The sequence below is a fragment of the Somniosus microcephalus genome, unplaced genomic scaffold (genome assembly GCF_052327205.1).
Source record: "Somniosus microcephalus isolate GS21.2 unplaced genomic scaffold, FLI_Smic_1.0 unresolved_chr1, whole genome shotgun sequence".
NCBI classification, from domain to species: domain Eukaryota; kingdom Metazoa; phylum Chordata; class Chondrichthyes; order Squaliformes; family Somniosidae; genus Somniosus; species Somniosus microcephalus.
Window position 1 is genome coordinate 138,407,920 of NW_028225179.1, and position 15,151 is coordinate 138,423,070.

At 48.3% G+C, this 15,151-nt stretch overlaps 1 pseudogene; it reads left to right on the top strand.

Moving 5' to 3' along the window:
- Positions 1–437: 437 nt before the first annotated feature.
- Positions 438–15,151, top strand: part of LOC147095999 (polypeptide N-acetylgalactosaminyltransferase 3-like) — a 34,704-nt pseudogene continuing 19,990 nt past the window's right edge.

The window sequence follows — 15,151 nt, forward strand, 5'->3', positions numbered from 1 at the left end:
CGATGCGATACCGACCGTTTTGAAACAGAAAAGATTCTGAGGGGGATTGACAGGGCAGATGCAGGGAGGATGTTTTCCCCTGGCTGGAGAGTCCAGATCCAGCGGTCACAGTCTCAGAATAAGGGGTCGGCCATTTAAGACTGAGATGAGGAGGAATTTCTTCACTCAGAGGGTGGTGAATCTTTGGAATTCTGTACCCGAAAGGGCTGAGGATGCTTGGTGGTTGAGTATATTCAAGGCTGAGATCGATAGATTTTTGGACTCTAGGGGGAATCAAGGGATATGGGGATCAGGCGGGAAAGTGGAGATGAGGTGGAAGATCAGCCATGATCTTATTGAATGGCGGAGCAGGCTTGAGGGGCCGTATGGCCGACTCGTGCTCCTAATTCTTATGTTTTCATTCTGACACTAGTCTTGTTTTTTGTCACGCAGGAAGAATGGCTCTGTTGGGAAAAGTGCTTTCTCTTCGGAAGATCTCGCTGATCTTGTCTGCCTGTACCCTCGCCCTGTTCCTGGCGCACTGCCTGTTCAAAGTAGCCGAGATAGAGCGGCCGGGGAACCAGCACCAGACAGGCTACACGTCGAGACCGCCCAAGGCACCCGTCAGAAAGCCGGCCGATGTCGGCCGGCATTGCCAGCCCGGATACTACTCCGGCGTGGAGCTGGGACCAGCCGTGCAGCGGCGCCGTGGGGACCCGGAAGCGGCAGGCACCTCGGGCAACGCTCTGCTACTGGACAACCTCAGCTTTGAGGAGGCGACCGAGAGGTCCATCGGCTTCCAGAAGCATGGCTTCAACGCCTTCGCCAGCGACAGGATCTCTTTGCACCGTGACCTGGGACCTGATACCAGAGCTCCCGAATAAGGGTCTGCGTTGGCATTGGGGCGGCGGAGGAGGGGGGTGGGTAGGAGAAGAAAATGTGCTTGTGGCTGGGCAATCCCAATCAAAGATGGAAGTAGTCATGACGTAAGAAAACTACTAGGCACTTGGTCTGAGTATTAAACAACGCTTTAATCAACTGTTTTTCAACATGGAGATCTAGTTGTGTCCTTCACTAGTTCCTGTTAAAGAATGTCTTGCACAAGCTGGGCCCATGCCCGAGTATTTATACTCTCCCTGGACAGCGCCACCAGCAGGCCGCCCAGTATTATTACATAAGTCATTTTCACATGAATGACAAGATTCATGTCAGGTCATATGGCGGCTTAGCATGCAATGACAACAACTTGCATTTATATAGCGCCTTTAACATAGTAAAATGTCCCAAGGTGCTGCACAGGAGTATTTTAAGACAAAAGATTTGACACCGAGCCACATAAGGATAAATTAGGGCAAGTGACCAAAAGCTTGGTCGAAGAGGTAGATTTTAAGGAGCGTCTTAAAGGAGGACAGAGAGGTAGCGAGGCGGAGGGGTTTAGGGAGGGAATTCCAGAGCTTAGGGCCTTGGCAACAGAAGGCACGGCCACCAAAGGTTAAGCGATTTATAATCCAGAGTGCTCAAGAGGGCAGAATTAGAGGAGCACAGATATCTCGGGGGGGGGGGGTGAAATAAAGAATAGATTTGCCTTTCTAATCGAGGCTTTATTAACTTAAAAATCCTGTAGCACATCTTCAACACCTAGTCCCAACTAAAGGCTGGAAAGAACTGAATTTAAGATGGCCACCACAAATCACATGACATCAACTACCAATGAGATTACAACATATATCCCAAGGCAGGAAACAAACAACCAATCACAATACTTCTTACTAAACATAGAGAATAATCACCACATTCACCCCTCCTTTTAAAATATACTCCAACCTAAATAACCTTTACAATTTATAATTAATTATTTACAACTAAAACTATGCACAAACAAAATAAAACTATTCAACATGACGCAATACTAAGTGAGCAACAACAAATAGTAACATTGCACATAAGTATTAAGTATCTCTCAACTAAAACAATATAATATAATATTTCAACAATTTTAAAACATTACTATCAATTTAAAAGTCCATTTTCAATCGGTCGACCGGATATCTTGTTCGTGTCGACCTTCTTAACCTTGGTGAAATTCCTTGCCCTCCCACACCAGGAGACAGAAGTATCTTCTGCAGGAAGGCTATCCATATCCCGATTTTCAACGGTTTCCGGATTAGAAATCCCATCAGGAGGTAAACTGGGACGGTCATGAACATCCATCGAGGGCTGACTAATAGAAGTATAATTATCTGCAGTCGGATTGGAAATATTCGTAGTATCTGTAACAGCATCCACATTATCTGAATCATGACTATTGTTAATATCCTCAGAAGAGGGCTGGCCACCACAAGGAGCCAAGTCTTTAATTGAAACGGTACTTTCTTTCCCATCTTGGAATCGAATATGAGCATATTGGGAATTTGCCTCCAACAGCTCCACCTCCTCTACTAAAGGATCATATTTTGACAATCTAACATGGCGTCGAAGCAGCACAGGTCCCTGCATAGTAAGCCATGAAGGTACCGAATATCCCGTAGTAGATCTCCGCGGATAGTTAAAGAGCCTTTCATGGGGGGTCACATTAGTAGCCGTTGAAAGCAATGATCTAATGGAATGCAGGGCATCAGGCAGTACCATTTCCCACTGTGTATTCTTAAGGTTCTGGGATGTCAAAGCCAACATAACTGCCTTCCAGATCACCCCATTGTATCGTTCGCACTGTCCATTACCCTGGGGATTATACGGGGTAGTTCTGCTAGTAGAAATTCCCCGACTCTGAAGGTATTCCTTCAACTGGGAAGACATAAAAGAACTTCCCTGATCCGAATGGATATACGCAGGCATCCCAAAGATGACAAAAAGTTGAGTCAGACATTTGATAACTGTAGCAGCTGATACATCTGCGCAAGGAAAAGCAAAAGGGAACCTTGAAAACTCATCCACAACAGTAAATATATATCGGTTTTGAGTAGTTGAAGGAAGAGGCCCCTTGAAATCGACGCTCAAACGTTCAAAAGGAGAAGTAGCCTTTATAAGATGAGCTCGTTGAGGTTTAAAGAAATTCGGTTTACACCGAGCACAGATAGAACATGATGAAGTCATCCGCTTGACGTCTTCAACTGAAAATGGCAAATTCTTACTGCGTACGAAGTGTATCATCCTCGTAACCCCAGGATGGCATAAGGCATTGTGAAGATTAATAAGTGTATCTCCATGAATCACAGAACAATAAGCCCTCGACAGCACATCAGCAGCAACGTTATCCTTCCCCGGACGATAAACTATATCAAAATGGTAACATGACAACTCAATCCTCCACCTCATTATTTTATCATTCTTAATCTTTCCAAAATGTTTGACATCAAACATAAAGGACACAGACTTTTGATCAGTTACCAACGTAAAATGTCGCCCCGATAAATAATGTCTCCATTTACGCAGTGCTTCTGCTATTGCATACGCTTCTTTCTCTATTGAAGAATGCCTTTTTTCACTATTGTTCAAGGTACGTGAGAAAAAGGCCACAGGTCTTCCATTTTGGTTCAGAGTAGCCCCAATTGCAAAATCAGAAGCGTCCGTCTCAATCACAAAAGGAACCTGCTCATCAATAGAATGCACAACTGCTCCAAGGATATCCTTTTTAAAATTATCAAAACACGTCCTGGCCTCCCATGATAGAGGATATGTCGTTACCTGAATAAGAGGCCGGATCTTCTGTGAAAAATTTGCAATCCAATTAGAATAGTAAGAAAACAGTCCAACAACTCGTTGCAAAGCCTTGGAATTAGTAGGACAAGGTAAATCAATCAACGGTCGCAGACGTTCTGGGTCTGGTTTAATCTTGTTTCCCGAGATAATGTACCCCAGTAGATTTACCTCAGTGGTCGAAAAGGTACACTTCTCTTTATTGAAAGTTAAACCAACTTTTTCCGCAGCTTGAAGGAATCTTTCTAAATTAGAATCATGCTCCACCCTTGATTTGCCACACACCGTGATGTCATCTAAGTATGAACAGGTGTCAGAGAGAGAGTTATCACTTATAAAAGCATCCACTGCCCGTTGAAAACAAGCAACACCATTAGTAACACCAAATGGTATTGGGCAAAACTGATACAGCTTTCCACCAGCCTCAAAGGCCGTATATGGTTGATCCTTCTTAACAATAGGAATCTGATGATAAGCACTCTTTAGGTCAATAGTGCTAAAAACCTTATACTGAGATACTTTATTGATAAGCTCATCAATCTTAGGCAAAGGGTACGCATCTAATTGAGTATACCTATTAATAGTTTGGGAATAGTCTATCACCATTCGTTTCTTATGCCTCTCGTTAGTCGTGACAACTACCTGTGCCCGCCAAGGCGAACAACTAGGTTCAATGATTCCTTCCAATAAGAGACGTTGAACTTCAGAATTAATAAATTCTCTATCCTGACCACTATACCTTCTTGACTTGGTAGCAATTGGCTTACAATCCGGCATCAAATTGGAAAAAAGTGATAATGGAGAAATGGATAAAGAGGTTAATCCACAAATAGATAAAGGTGGCTTAGTCCCTCCAAATGAAAGATTAAGAGACTCGTGTAACTGAAGCACATCATGACCAATCAAAATATCCGCACAGAGATTAGGCAAAACAGATAGGCGTATATCAGTATACGTATTACCTAGAAGAATCAATTTCACAAGGCAACAACCAGCTACTTGTGAAGTGAGAGTCGTCTGAGCCATACACACCTGATAGGAAACAGGCTAAATTTTCAAATGCTTCTCCTTTGCAAACTGAAGACTTATAAAACTCTCAGTACTGCCCGTATCTATAAGGGCCTTCACTTCCAACCCATTAACTTGGGCCGTAACTATAGCTTTGTTTAGGCCATGAGCAAATGCAGCAGAAATTGATGCAATAAACGCCCTATCTAAAGGCTGAATAGTCACAGAGGAGGTAATTGAACCTGATGATTTACACACACGTGCGTAATGACCTCTCTTGCCGCATTTACTACACACAGCCTCCCGAGCAGGACACTTCAGACGAGGGTGCCGGACGTTCCCACAAAAATAACACTTCTGAATCCTAGCCGCTGAAGTAGAAACTGTTTCAGAATCTAGTAAACCACTCCTATTAAGTCCACATAATTCCTTTTCATCCGGAACTGCTGAAACCACAGTCACAGGCCGATTAAAAAGAGCATAAGAATCCGAACTTCTCTGAGCCACATCCAATGTAGAAGCTTGCTCAAAAGCACTCTTAAGATCCAAAGTCTTATTTTCTAACAACCGCTGACGAATTGATCTGGACAGTAATCCATTAATAAAAGCATCCCGTACCGATTCTTCCTTATATTCTTCAGCCGTCACGGCCTTATAATTACAGTTAACACTAAGGCACCGAAGTGCTTGTAAATAAGTATCCAAAGATTCTCCCACCTGCTGCCTACGGGCAGATAGAAGGTGACGTGCAAATACCTCATTCTTTGGTTTAACAAAAATCTTTTCCAATGTAGAAATAGCCACTTCATAAGTTTTACAGTCCAAAATATACTTATACACATCCGGAGCAATGTAGTTGATCAGCATATTCAGCTTATTTAGAGACTCTTGATCCAACACGCCCAAAAAGTTTTTAAATGTACAATACCAATGTTTCCATTTATCATCCACTCCTGCAGAATTAGGGTCAGCATTGAATCGTTCTGGTTGAAGATATCGCTCCATTCTGACATAAAGTTAATAAATTGAAATAAAGAATAGATTTGCCTTTCTAATCTAGGCTTTATTAACTTAAAAATCCTGTAGCACATCTTCAACACCCAGTCCCAACTAAAGGCTGGAAAGAACTGAATTTAAGATGGCCACCACAAATCACATGACATCAACTACCAATGAGATTACAACATATATCCCAAGGCAGGAAACAAATAACCAATCACAATACTTCTTACTAAACATAGAGAATAATCACCACAGGGGGGTGTTGTGGGGCTGAAGGAGATTACAGAGATAGGAAGGGGTGAGGCCATGGAGGAATTTGAAAACAAGGATGACATTTTGAAATCGAGGCGCTACTTTACCGGGAGCCAATGTAGGAATGTAGGTCAGCGAGCACAGGGGTGATGGGTGAACGGGACTTGGTGCGAGTTAGGACACGGGCAGCCGAGTTTTGGATGACCTCAAGTTTACGTAGGGTAGACTGTGGGAGGCCAACCAGGAGTGCGTTGGAATAGTCAAGTCTAGAATTAACAAAGGCATGGATGAAGGTTTCAGCAGCGGATGAACTGAGGCAAGGGCGGAGACGTGCGATGTTACGGAGGTGGAAATAGTCGGTCTTTGTTATGCTCCGGATATATGATCGGAAGCTTATTTCAGGGTCAAATATGACACCAAGGTTGCGAACAGTGTGGTTCAGCCTCAGACAGATGTTAGGGAGAGGGATGGAGTCAGTGGCTAGGGAACGGAGTTTGTGGTGGGGACCGAAAACAATGGCTTCGGTCTTCCCAATATTTAATTGGAGAAAATTTCTGCTCATCCAGAACTGGATGTCGGACAAGCAGTCTGACAATTTAGACACCATGGTGGGGTCGAGAGAAGAGGTAGTGAGGTAGAGCTGGGTGTCGTCAGCGTACATGTGGAAACTGACGCTGTGTTTTTTGGATGATGTCACCAAGGGGCAACAGGTAGATAAGAAATAGGTGAGGGCCAAGGATAGATCCTTGGGGGACACCAGAGGTAACGATGTGGAAGCGCCTTTAACATAGTAAAACATCCCAAGGCGCTTCACAGGAGTGTTATAAAACAAAAAATTTGACACCAAGCCACATAAGGAGATAATGGGACAGTTGACCAATAAGCTTGGTCAAAGAGGTAGGTTTTAAGGAGCGTCTTAAAGGAGGTGAAGAGGTTTAGGGAGGGAATTCCAGAGCTTATGGCCTCGGCAGCTGAACGCACAGCCGCCAGTGGTGAGGCAAAGGAAATTGAGGAGGCACAAGAGGCCAGAATTGGAGGAATGCAGAGATCTTGGCGGGTTGAGGGCTGGAGGAGGTTACAGAGATAGGGAGGGTGACACCATGAAGGGATTTGAACACAAGGACGAGAATTTTAAAATTGAGCTCCCACTCTACTTCATCCAACCCTACCTGTTGTTCCTTTCTTCCTCATGTACTTATCTAGCTTCCCTTAAATGCAGCTGTTCAGATGAGGCGTTAAACTGTCGGCCCTCTCAGGTGGACATAAAAGATCCCACGACACTATTTCGAAGAAGAGCAGGGGGGTTCTCGCCGGGTGTCCTGGCCAAATATTTATCCCTCAACTAACATCATTTAAAAACAGATGATCCGGGCATTATCTCATTGCTGTTTGTGGGAGCTTGCTGTGCGCAAATTGCCTGCCGCGTTTCCCACATTACAACAGTGACCGCACTTCAGAAAAGTACTTCATTGGCTGTAAAGAGCTTTGGGACATCCTGAGGTCATGAAAGGTGCTACATAGAAACATAGAAGATAGGAGCAGGAGTAGGCCATTCGGCCCCTCGAGCCTGCTCCGCCATTTAATGAGATCATGGCTGATCATCCAAATTCAGTACCCTGTCCCTGCTTTCTCCACATATCCCTTGATCCCTTTAGCCTGAAGAAATATATCCAACTCCTTCTTGAATATATTTAATGAATTGGCCTCAACTGCCTTATGTGGCAGAGAATTCCACAGGTTCACCACTCTCTGGGTGAAGAAATTCCTCCTCATCTCTGTCCTAAATGGCTTACCCCTTATCCTTAGACTGTCACCCCTGGTTCTGGACTCCCCCACCATCAGGAACATCCTTCCTGCATCTAGTCTGTCCAGTCCTGTTAGAATTTTATAAGTTTCAATGAGATCCCCTCTAATTCTTCTAAACTCCAGTGAGTATAAGCCCAATCGACCCAATCTCTCCTCATACGTCATTCCTGCCATCCCAGGTATCAGTCTGGTGAATCTTCGCTGCACTCTCTCCATGGCGAGAACATCCTTTCTCAGATAAGGCGACCAAAACTGCACACAATACTCAAGGTGTGCTATATAATACAGTCGTATTGCACCAGCATGAAGCTTCCATCTTCACACCACCTGATGCTGTGCCCTCTCTGAATGCGATTGCCAGGTTAGTGGCAAAGTATCGGCCGTTTTACACTGCAGGTTAACCCCATTACCAGTGGGGATAAGACTGCCCCAAACTTCTCTCACACGGGACCTTCACAGCCAGTGTATACAGGAGACTGTTTTTTTTTGAATCCCATGAGCTTGTGCAGTCACCCCTGGGGCCTAAATTGGCAGTCTCACTCAGGGAAGTCTGGCGGGAAATGGAAACGCCACACTGCCGTGGTGCTGGGGGTGTGGGGAGCTCTTTTGGGCCCACGTTTAGGCAGATTGCTAAGGTAGAAAGAGAGGAGCTTTACTCTGTATCTACCTGAGCCATACCTGGCCGGGCAGAGTGCTTGATCCGGATACCAACTTCTCCAGTGAAAAGTGTCCCACTCTGCAACGCTAACATCCCTCTCCCTGACCACCCACAAAACTTCAACAAAAAGTCGATCTGGACCCAGGCTGGCATGATCAGACACTGCGCCGCTCAACAACATTTATTGTGACTCCAGGAGGTCAATTTGAACCTAACCTGCTCGTCGGGAAACTGACTCTGATTTTACACACCAGATTAATTTTACTCACAGTTGAAGCCAACGGGTAATAGCATTGGATGGGGTATATAACCGGCGTTCCACCCGATCCTGTGGGATTCCCGCCTGGAGAGTTGGGTTAAAATGACACCCCAAGACTTAATTCCCCCCCACCCCCTCCCTTGTCCCTCGTGAGTCCTTTGAACTCCTGCATTAACGTGATTTGACTGTGCTTGCTTTAATGAACTGCCTCCCACCATTGTTTACCTTTAGTTTCTCCCCATTATCATTTCAAACCAAAGCTCACATTCCAATCTGTTTCATTTCCAATCCCACCCTTTGTATTCAATACCCTTTTCCGAATAACACCATAGGAAATAGAAGCAGGAGTCGGCCATACGGCCCCTCGAGCCTGCTCCACCATTCAGTAAGATCATGGCTGAACTACTACCTCACCTCCACTTTCCCGCCTGATCCCCATATCCCTTGATTCCCTTAGTGTCCAGAAATCTATCAGTCTCAACCTTGAATATACTCAATGACTGAGCCTCCACAGCCCTCTGGGGTAGAGAATTCCAAAGATTCACCACCCTCTGAGTGAAGAAATTTCTCCTCATCTCAGTCCTAAATGGCCGACCCCTTATTCTGAGTCTGTGACCCCTGGTTCTAGACTCTCCAGTCAAGGGGAAAACAACCTCTCAGCATCTACCCTGTCGATCCCCCTCAGAATTCTCAGATCACCTCTCATTCTTCTAAACTCCAGAGAATATAGGCCTATTCTACTCGATCTCTCCTCATAGGACAGCCCTCTCATCCCAGGAATCAATCTAGTGAACCTTCGTACCACCTCCAAGGCAAGTATGTCTTTCCTCAGATAAGGAGACCAAAACTGTGCACAGTACTCCAGGTGTGGTCTCACCAACGCGCTATATAACGTAATTGCGGCAAGAGTTCCTGACTCTTATAATCCAACCCCCTTGCAATAAAGGTTAACATACCATTTGCCTTCCTAATTGCTTGCTGTACCTGCATGTAAACTTTCAGTGATTCGTGTACAAGGACGCCCAACACCAACATTTACTAGTCTAATTGAGAAACCACGATGAAGAGCCGATGTCCAAGATGCAAAAACACTACTTATCATAGCTTGGGATGAACACAAGAGGAAAGTTCAAAGGTCAAAGGGTCTCAATGGCACTGATGAGATTGAGCAAATGTAATAACCGAGCTGCTGGCGGAGAGAGAGGACAGAGACTCACCGTCCAATTTCTTGACCCGGTTATGTTTCTTTACGTCCCCCGCCTCAGGTGTGTCAGCCAAAGGTTCAAGCGCTGCCCACCCCTGCCGCCCACCAGCGTGATCATCGCGTTCCACAACGAGGCCTGGTCTGCCCTGCTGCGGACCGTGCATAGCGCCCTGTACACGGTCCCTGCCATCGTCCTGAGAGAGGTCATTCTTGTGGACGACGCCAGCACAGAAGGTCAGAGGCTAAAGGTCTTCTGTATCTGCGTTATCCCTCTGAGATGGAACCTGCCCCCCATACAACAATTTGCGTTTATACAGCGCCTTTAATGTAGTAAAACGTCTCACGGCGCTTCACGGGAGCAATTGTCAAACAGAATTTGACACCGAGCCACATAAGGAGATATTAGGACAGGTGAGCCAAAAGCTTGGTCAAAGAGGTAGGTTTTAAGAAGCGTCTTAAAGGAGGAGAGAGAGGTAGCAAGGTGGAGAGGTTTAGGGAGGGAATTCCAGAGCTTAGGGCCTAGGCGGCTGAAGGCCGCTAATGGTGGAGCGATAGAAATCAGGGATGAGCAAGTGGCCGGAATTGGAGGAACGCAGCGATCTCGGAGGGATGTAGGGCTGGAGGAAGTTACAGAGATAGGGAGGGGCGAGGCCATGGAGAGATTTGAAAACAAGGATGAAGAATTTTAAAATTGAGAAGTTGCTGGTCAGCGAGCACAGGGGTGATGGGTGAACAGGACTTGATGCGAGTTGGGACATGGACAGCAGAGTTTTGGATCACCTGGGCGCAGCGAATATTGAACAATTTGGTGCGTTCCGACCCAAAGGGTTTTCCAATAATCTGGGCAGAGATCTAGGAACATCTCCCCTCTGGTCTCATGGGGCAACAATTGGCAGCAGTAAAACTGGCCACAATTTCCCTGAGTTAGAGAGGAGACAAAAAAAAACAGAGCCCTCAGTCAAAATCACTATCCAGTGACTCTTGCTGGATAAGAACAATGTGTCTCAGTTGGTAGCACTCTATGTCGTGGGTTCAAGTCCCACTCCAGAGGCTTGAGCGTAATAAAACTGTCTCTTCGGTGCAGTACTGAGGGAGCGCTGCACTGTCGGATAAAAGAAAGACTTGCATTTCTACAGCGCCTTTCATGACCACCGGACGTCTTGAAGCGCTTTACAGCCAATGAAGTACTTTTTGAAGTGGAGTCACTGTTGTAATATGGGAAACGCGGCAGCCAATTTGCGCACAGCAAGCTCCCACAAACAGCAATGTGATAATGACCAGATAATCTGTTTTTGTTATGTTGGTTGAGGGAGAAATATTGGCCCAGGATGTACCGTCTTTCTGATGAGACGTTAAACCAAGGCCCCGTCTGATCCGATCATTTATCTCTTTGCTGTTTGCGAGAGCTTGCTGTGCACAAATTGGCTGCCGCGTTTCCTTTATCGCAACAGTGACTACACTTCAGAAGTAATTCATTGGCTGTAAAGCGCTTTGGGACCTCCTGAGGTCGTGAAAGGCGCTGTATAAATGCAAGTTCTTTCTTTCGAACACTCTCTGACATGCCTCACAGATGGGGGAAAGAAAGGCTGTTTGACTGGGAATCGTCCAGTCAGGTGACAAGGAGTTTGGTCGCTTTCCGACTGGCGGGGAAAGGCGGTTCTCTGCGAGGATGGGTAGGCCATGCGACCAATGGCGGGAACGTGGGGAGTGGCGGGGAGGGCGGTTGGACATGTGATGGAACCTCCAGGAATACGTCCAACCAGAGTTGGCGACCATAACATCTGTCCTGTCCTTGCTTGCAGTTTATTTGAAGGAGCGACTCGACAGCTACGTCAAGAATCTCCCCGTGGTAAAGGTGCTCAGATGATGGAGAGGAAAGGGTTAGTTGCTGCCAGGTTGCTGGGGAGTTCCGTAGCAACAGGAGAGGTTCTGGCCTTCCTCAACTCGCACTGTAAGTAGGGATGCCCGTGCTTTCCCTGCATTGACGCGACAGTATCGTTTTCACCCGCGACAATCATTTCTAACTAGTTTTCCTGTCATTTTGGAAAGCTTAAGGACAAGGGAGCGGGAGGGTGAGGTATTGGAGGGCGAGGAAGCGGAGGGTGAGTTACCAGAGGGTGAAGTACTGGAGGGTGAGGGAGCGGAGGGTGAAGTATTGGAGGGCGAGGTGCTGGAGGGCGAGGTACTGGAGGGTGAGGGAGCAGAGGGCGAGTTACCAGAGGGTGAAGTACTTGAGGGCGAGGTACTGGAGGGTGAGGGAGTGGGGGTTGAGGTATTGGAGGGCGAGGGAGCTGAGGACGAGTTACCAGAGGGTGAAGTACTGGAGGGCGAGGTACTGGAGGATGAGGGAGCGGAGGGTGAGGTATTGAAGGGCGAGGTACTGGAGGGCGAGGTACTGGAGGGTGAGGGAGCGGGGGTGAGGTATTGGAGGGTGAGGTACTGGAGGGTGAGGTACTGGAGGGTGAGGGAGCGGGGGCTGAGGTATTGGAGGGTGAGGTACTGGAGGGTGAGGTACTGGAGGTTGAGGTATTGGAGGGCGAGGAAGCGGAGGGCGAGTTACCAGAGGATGACGTACTGGAGGGCGAGGTACTGGAGGATGAGGGAGCGGAGGGTGAGGTATTGAAGGGCGAGGGAGCGGAGGGTGAGGTACTGGAGGGGCAAGCAGCGGAGGGCGTGGGAGCGGAGGTTGAGGTATTGAAGGGCGAGGTTTTTAAGTGCGAGGTATTGGAGGGCGAGGTACTGGAGGGCGAGGAAGCGGAGGGCGAGGTATTGGAGGGGGAAGGAGCGGAGGGCGAGGGAGTGCAGGGCGAGGGAGTGCAGGGCGAGGTAGTTAAGTGCGAGGTATTGAATGGCGAGGTAGTTAAGTGCGAGGTATTGGAGGGCGAGGGAGCGGAGGGTGAGGTATTGAAGGGCGAGGTATTTAAGTGCAAGGTATTGGAGGGCGAGGTACTGGAGGGCAAGGTACTGGAGGGGGAAGGAGTGGAGGGCGAGGGAGCAGAGGGCGAGAGTACGGAGGGCGGGGGAGTGGAGAGCGAGGGAGCAGAGGGCGAGGGTGCAGAGGGTGATGGACCGGAGGGCGAGGTACGGGAGAGGCGAGGTACTGGAGTGCGAGGGAGCGGGGGGCAAGGGAGCGAAGGGCGTGGGACCGGAGGGGCGAGGTGTCGGATGGCGAGGTATGGGAGTGCGAGGGGCCTGAGGGGCGAGGGAGTGGAGGGGCGAGGTACGGGAGTGCGAGGGGCCTGAGGGGTGAGGGACCGGAGGGGCGAGGTATCGGATGGCAAGGTACGGGAGTGCGAGGGGCCTGAGGGGCGAGGGAGTGGAGGGGCGAGGTACGGGAGTGCGAGGTGCCTGAGGGGTGAGGGAGTGGAGGGGCGAGGTATCGGAGGGCGAGGTACGGGAGTGTGAGAGGCCTGAGGGGCGAGGGAGTGGAGGGGCGAGGTATCGGAGGGCGAGGTACGGGAGCGCGAGAGGCCTGAGGGGCGAGGGACCAGAGGGGCGAGGTATCGGATGGCGAGGTACGGGAGTGCGAGGGGCCTGAGGGGCGAGGGAGTGGAGGGGCGAGGTATCGGAGGGCGAGGTACGGGAGTGCGAGAGGCCTGAGGGGCGAGGGAGTGGAGGGGCGAGGTATCGGAGGGCGAGGTACTGACGGGTGAGGTATCGGGAGGTCGAGGTACCAGAGGGATGAAGTACCCGAGGGAGAGGCATTGGCGTGCTGCCAGCAATGGCAGGAACCCAAACCCAGCACCTTCAGGGGATTAAGGAAGGAAATAGAGGAGGAATGAAATTGAGATGTTTAGCGTCAGGGTCTTATTGGAGATATTTGGGCGCGCTGCGTGCAGGCGGTCGCAAATGCCCCCTGGTTCCCTATCAGGCGTACTGACTGTGGTTTCCCCCAGGTGAATGTTTTGAGGGCTGGCTAGAGCCCCTGCTGTCCAGGATAATGAAGCTGGAGCAGGTGGTGGTGAGCCCCAAGATCACGTCCATCGACCTGCACACCTTTGAGGTGGAGAAACCCTCTCCGCACGACCGCAACCACTCCCGCGGCAACTTCGCCTGGCCACTGTCCTTCGGCTGGGAGGCGTTGCCCGCTTATGAGAATGATGAAGCAAGGAAGGACGAAAGCTTCCCGTTCAGGTCAGCAGCTGTAATCTCTTTGAACGCTCCGATAATGAGTCTCTTAATTTTTTAAACCCCCTTTGTTTATTTTATTCTCTCTGCGCCAGTTTGGCTCCAACTTTGAACCGGAGGTCATGGGTTCAAGCCTCGCTGCAGGACGAGCACGTAACCTAGGCAACGCATCAGTGCTGCACTAAAGGAGGTGCTCAGTGGCTAGCACTCTGGCCTCTGAGTCAGAAGGTCGCGGGTTCAAGGCCCCACTCCAGAGACTTGAACACATAATCTCGGTTGACACTCCCAGTGCAGTACTGAGGGAGTGCTGCACTGTCGGAGGTGCTGTCTTTCGGATGAGTCATTAAACCGCCCTCTCAGGTGGACGTAAAAGATCCCACAGCACCATTTCGAAGAAGAGCAGGGGGAGTTCGCCCCCTGTGTCCTTACCAAGGCGTTATAGAAATGCAAGACTTTCTTTTTTTTATTTCTTGTCTTTCGGATGAGGCGTGAAACTGAGACCCCCATCTGCCTGTTCAGGTGGACATAAAAGATCCCATGGCACTCTTTCGAAGAAAATTAGGAGTTCTCCCGGTGCCCTTGCTAACATTCATCCCTCAATCAAACACCACCTAAAACAGATGAATTGGTCATTCACCTCATTGCTATTTGTGGGAGCTTGCTGTGCGCAAGTTGGCCACTGCGTTTGCCTAAAAATACAACAGCAGCTACACTTCAAAAAGTAATTCATTGGCTGTAAAGCGGTTTAGGGTGTTCTGAGAATGTGAAAAGTTATCCCACTAGTGGCTGTGGAACGTTATCCGAGGAATTGGAAAATTATATCGAGTTACATCGAGTGTACAGCACAGAAACAGGCCATTCAGCCCAACTGGCCTATGACGGCGCTTAAGCTCCACCTGAGCCTCCTCCCACCCCTCTGTAGCTTTTGAAAAGTTTTTAGAATAATTTGTCCGTGACCACACAGACCACTCCGGGTACAGGTATATTGTGTATAAGTAAAACAGGTTTATTAAGTATTAAATATCCGGTACAAAGAAGTAATACTTAACAAGAAGATAGTCACAGTCTGTTCATCCGAACCCCAGTGTTCCTTCTGAGTGACTGTGGCCCGCGCAGTCTCTTTAATTCTCTTGCTGTGTTCTGTTGACTGAAGTTTCTT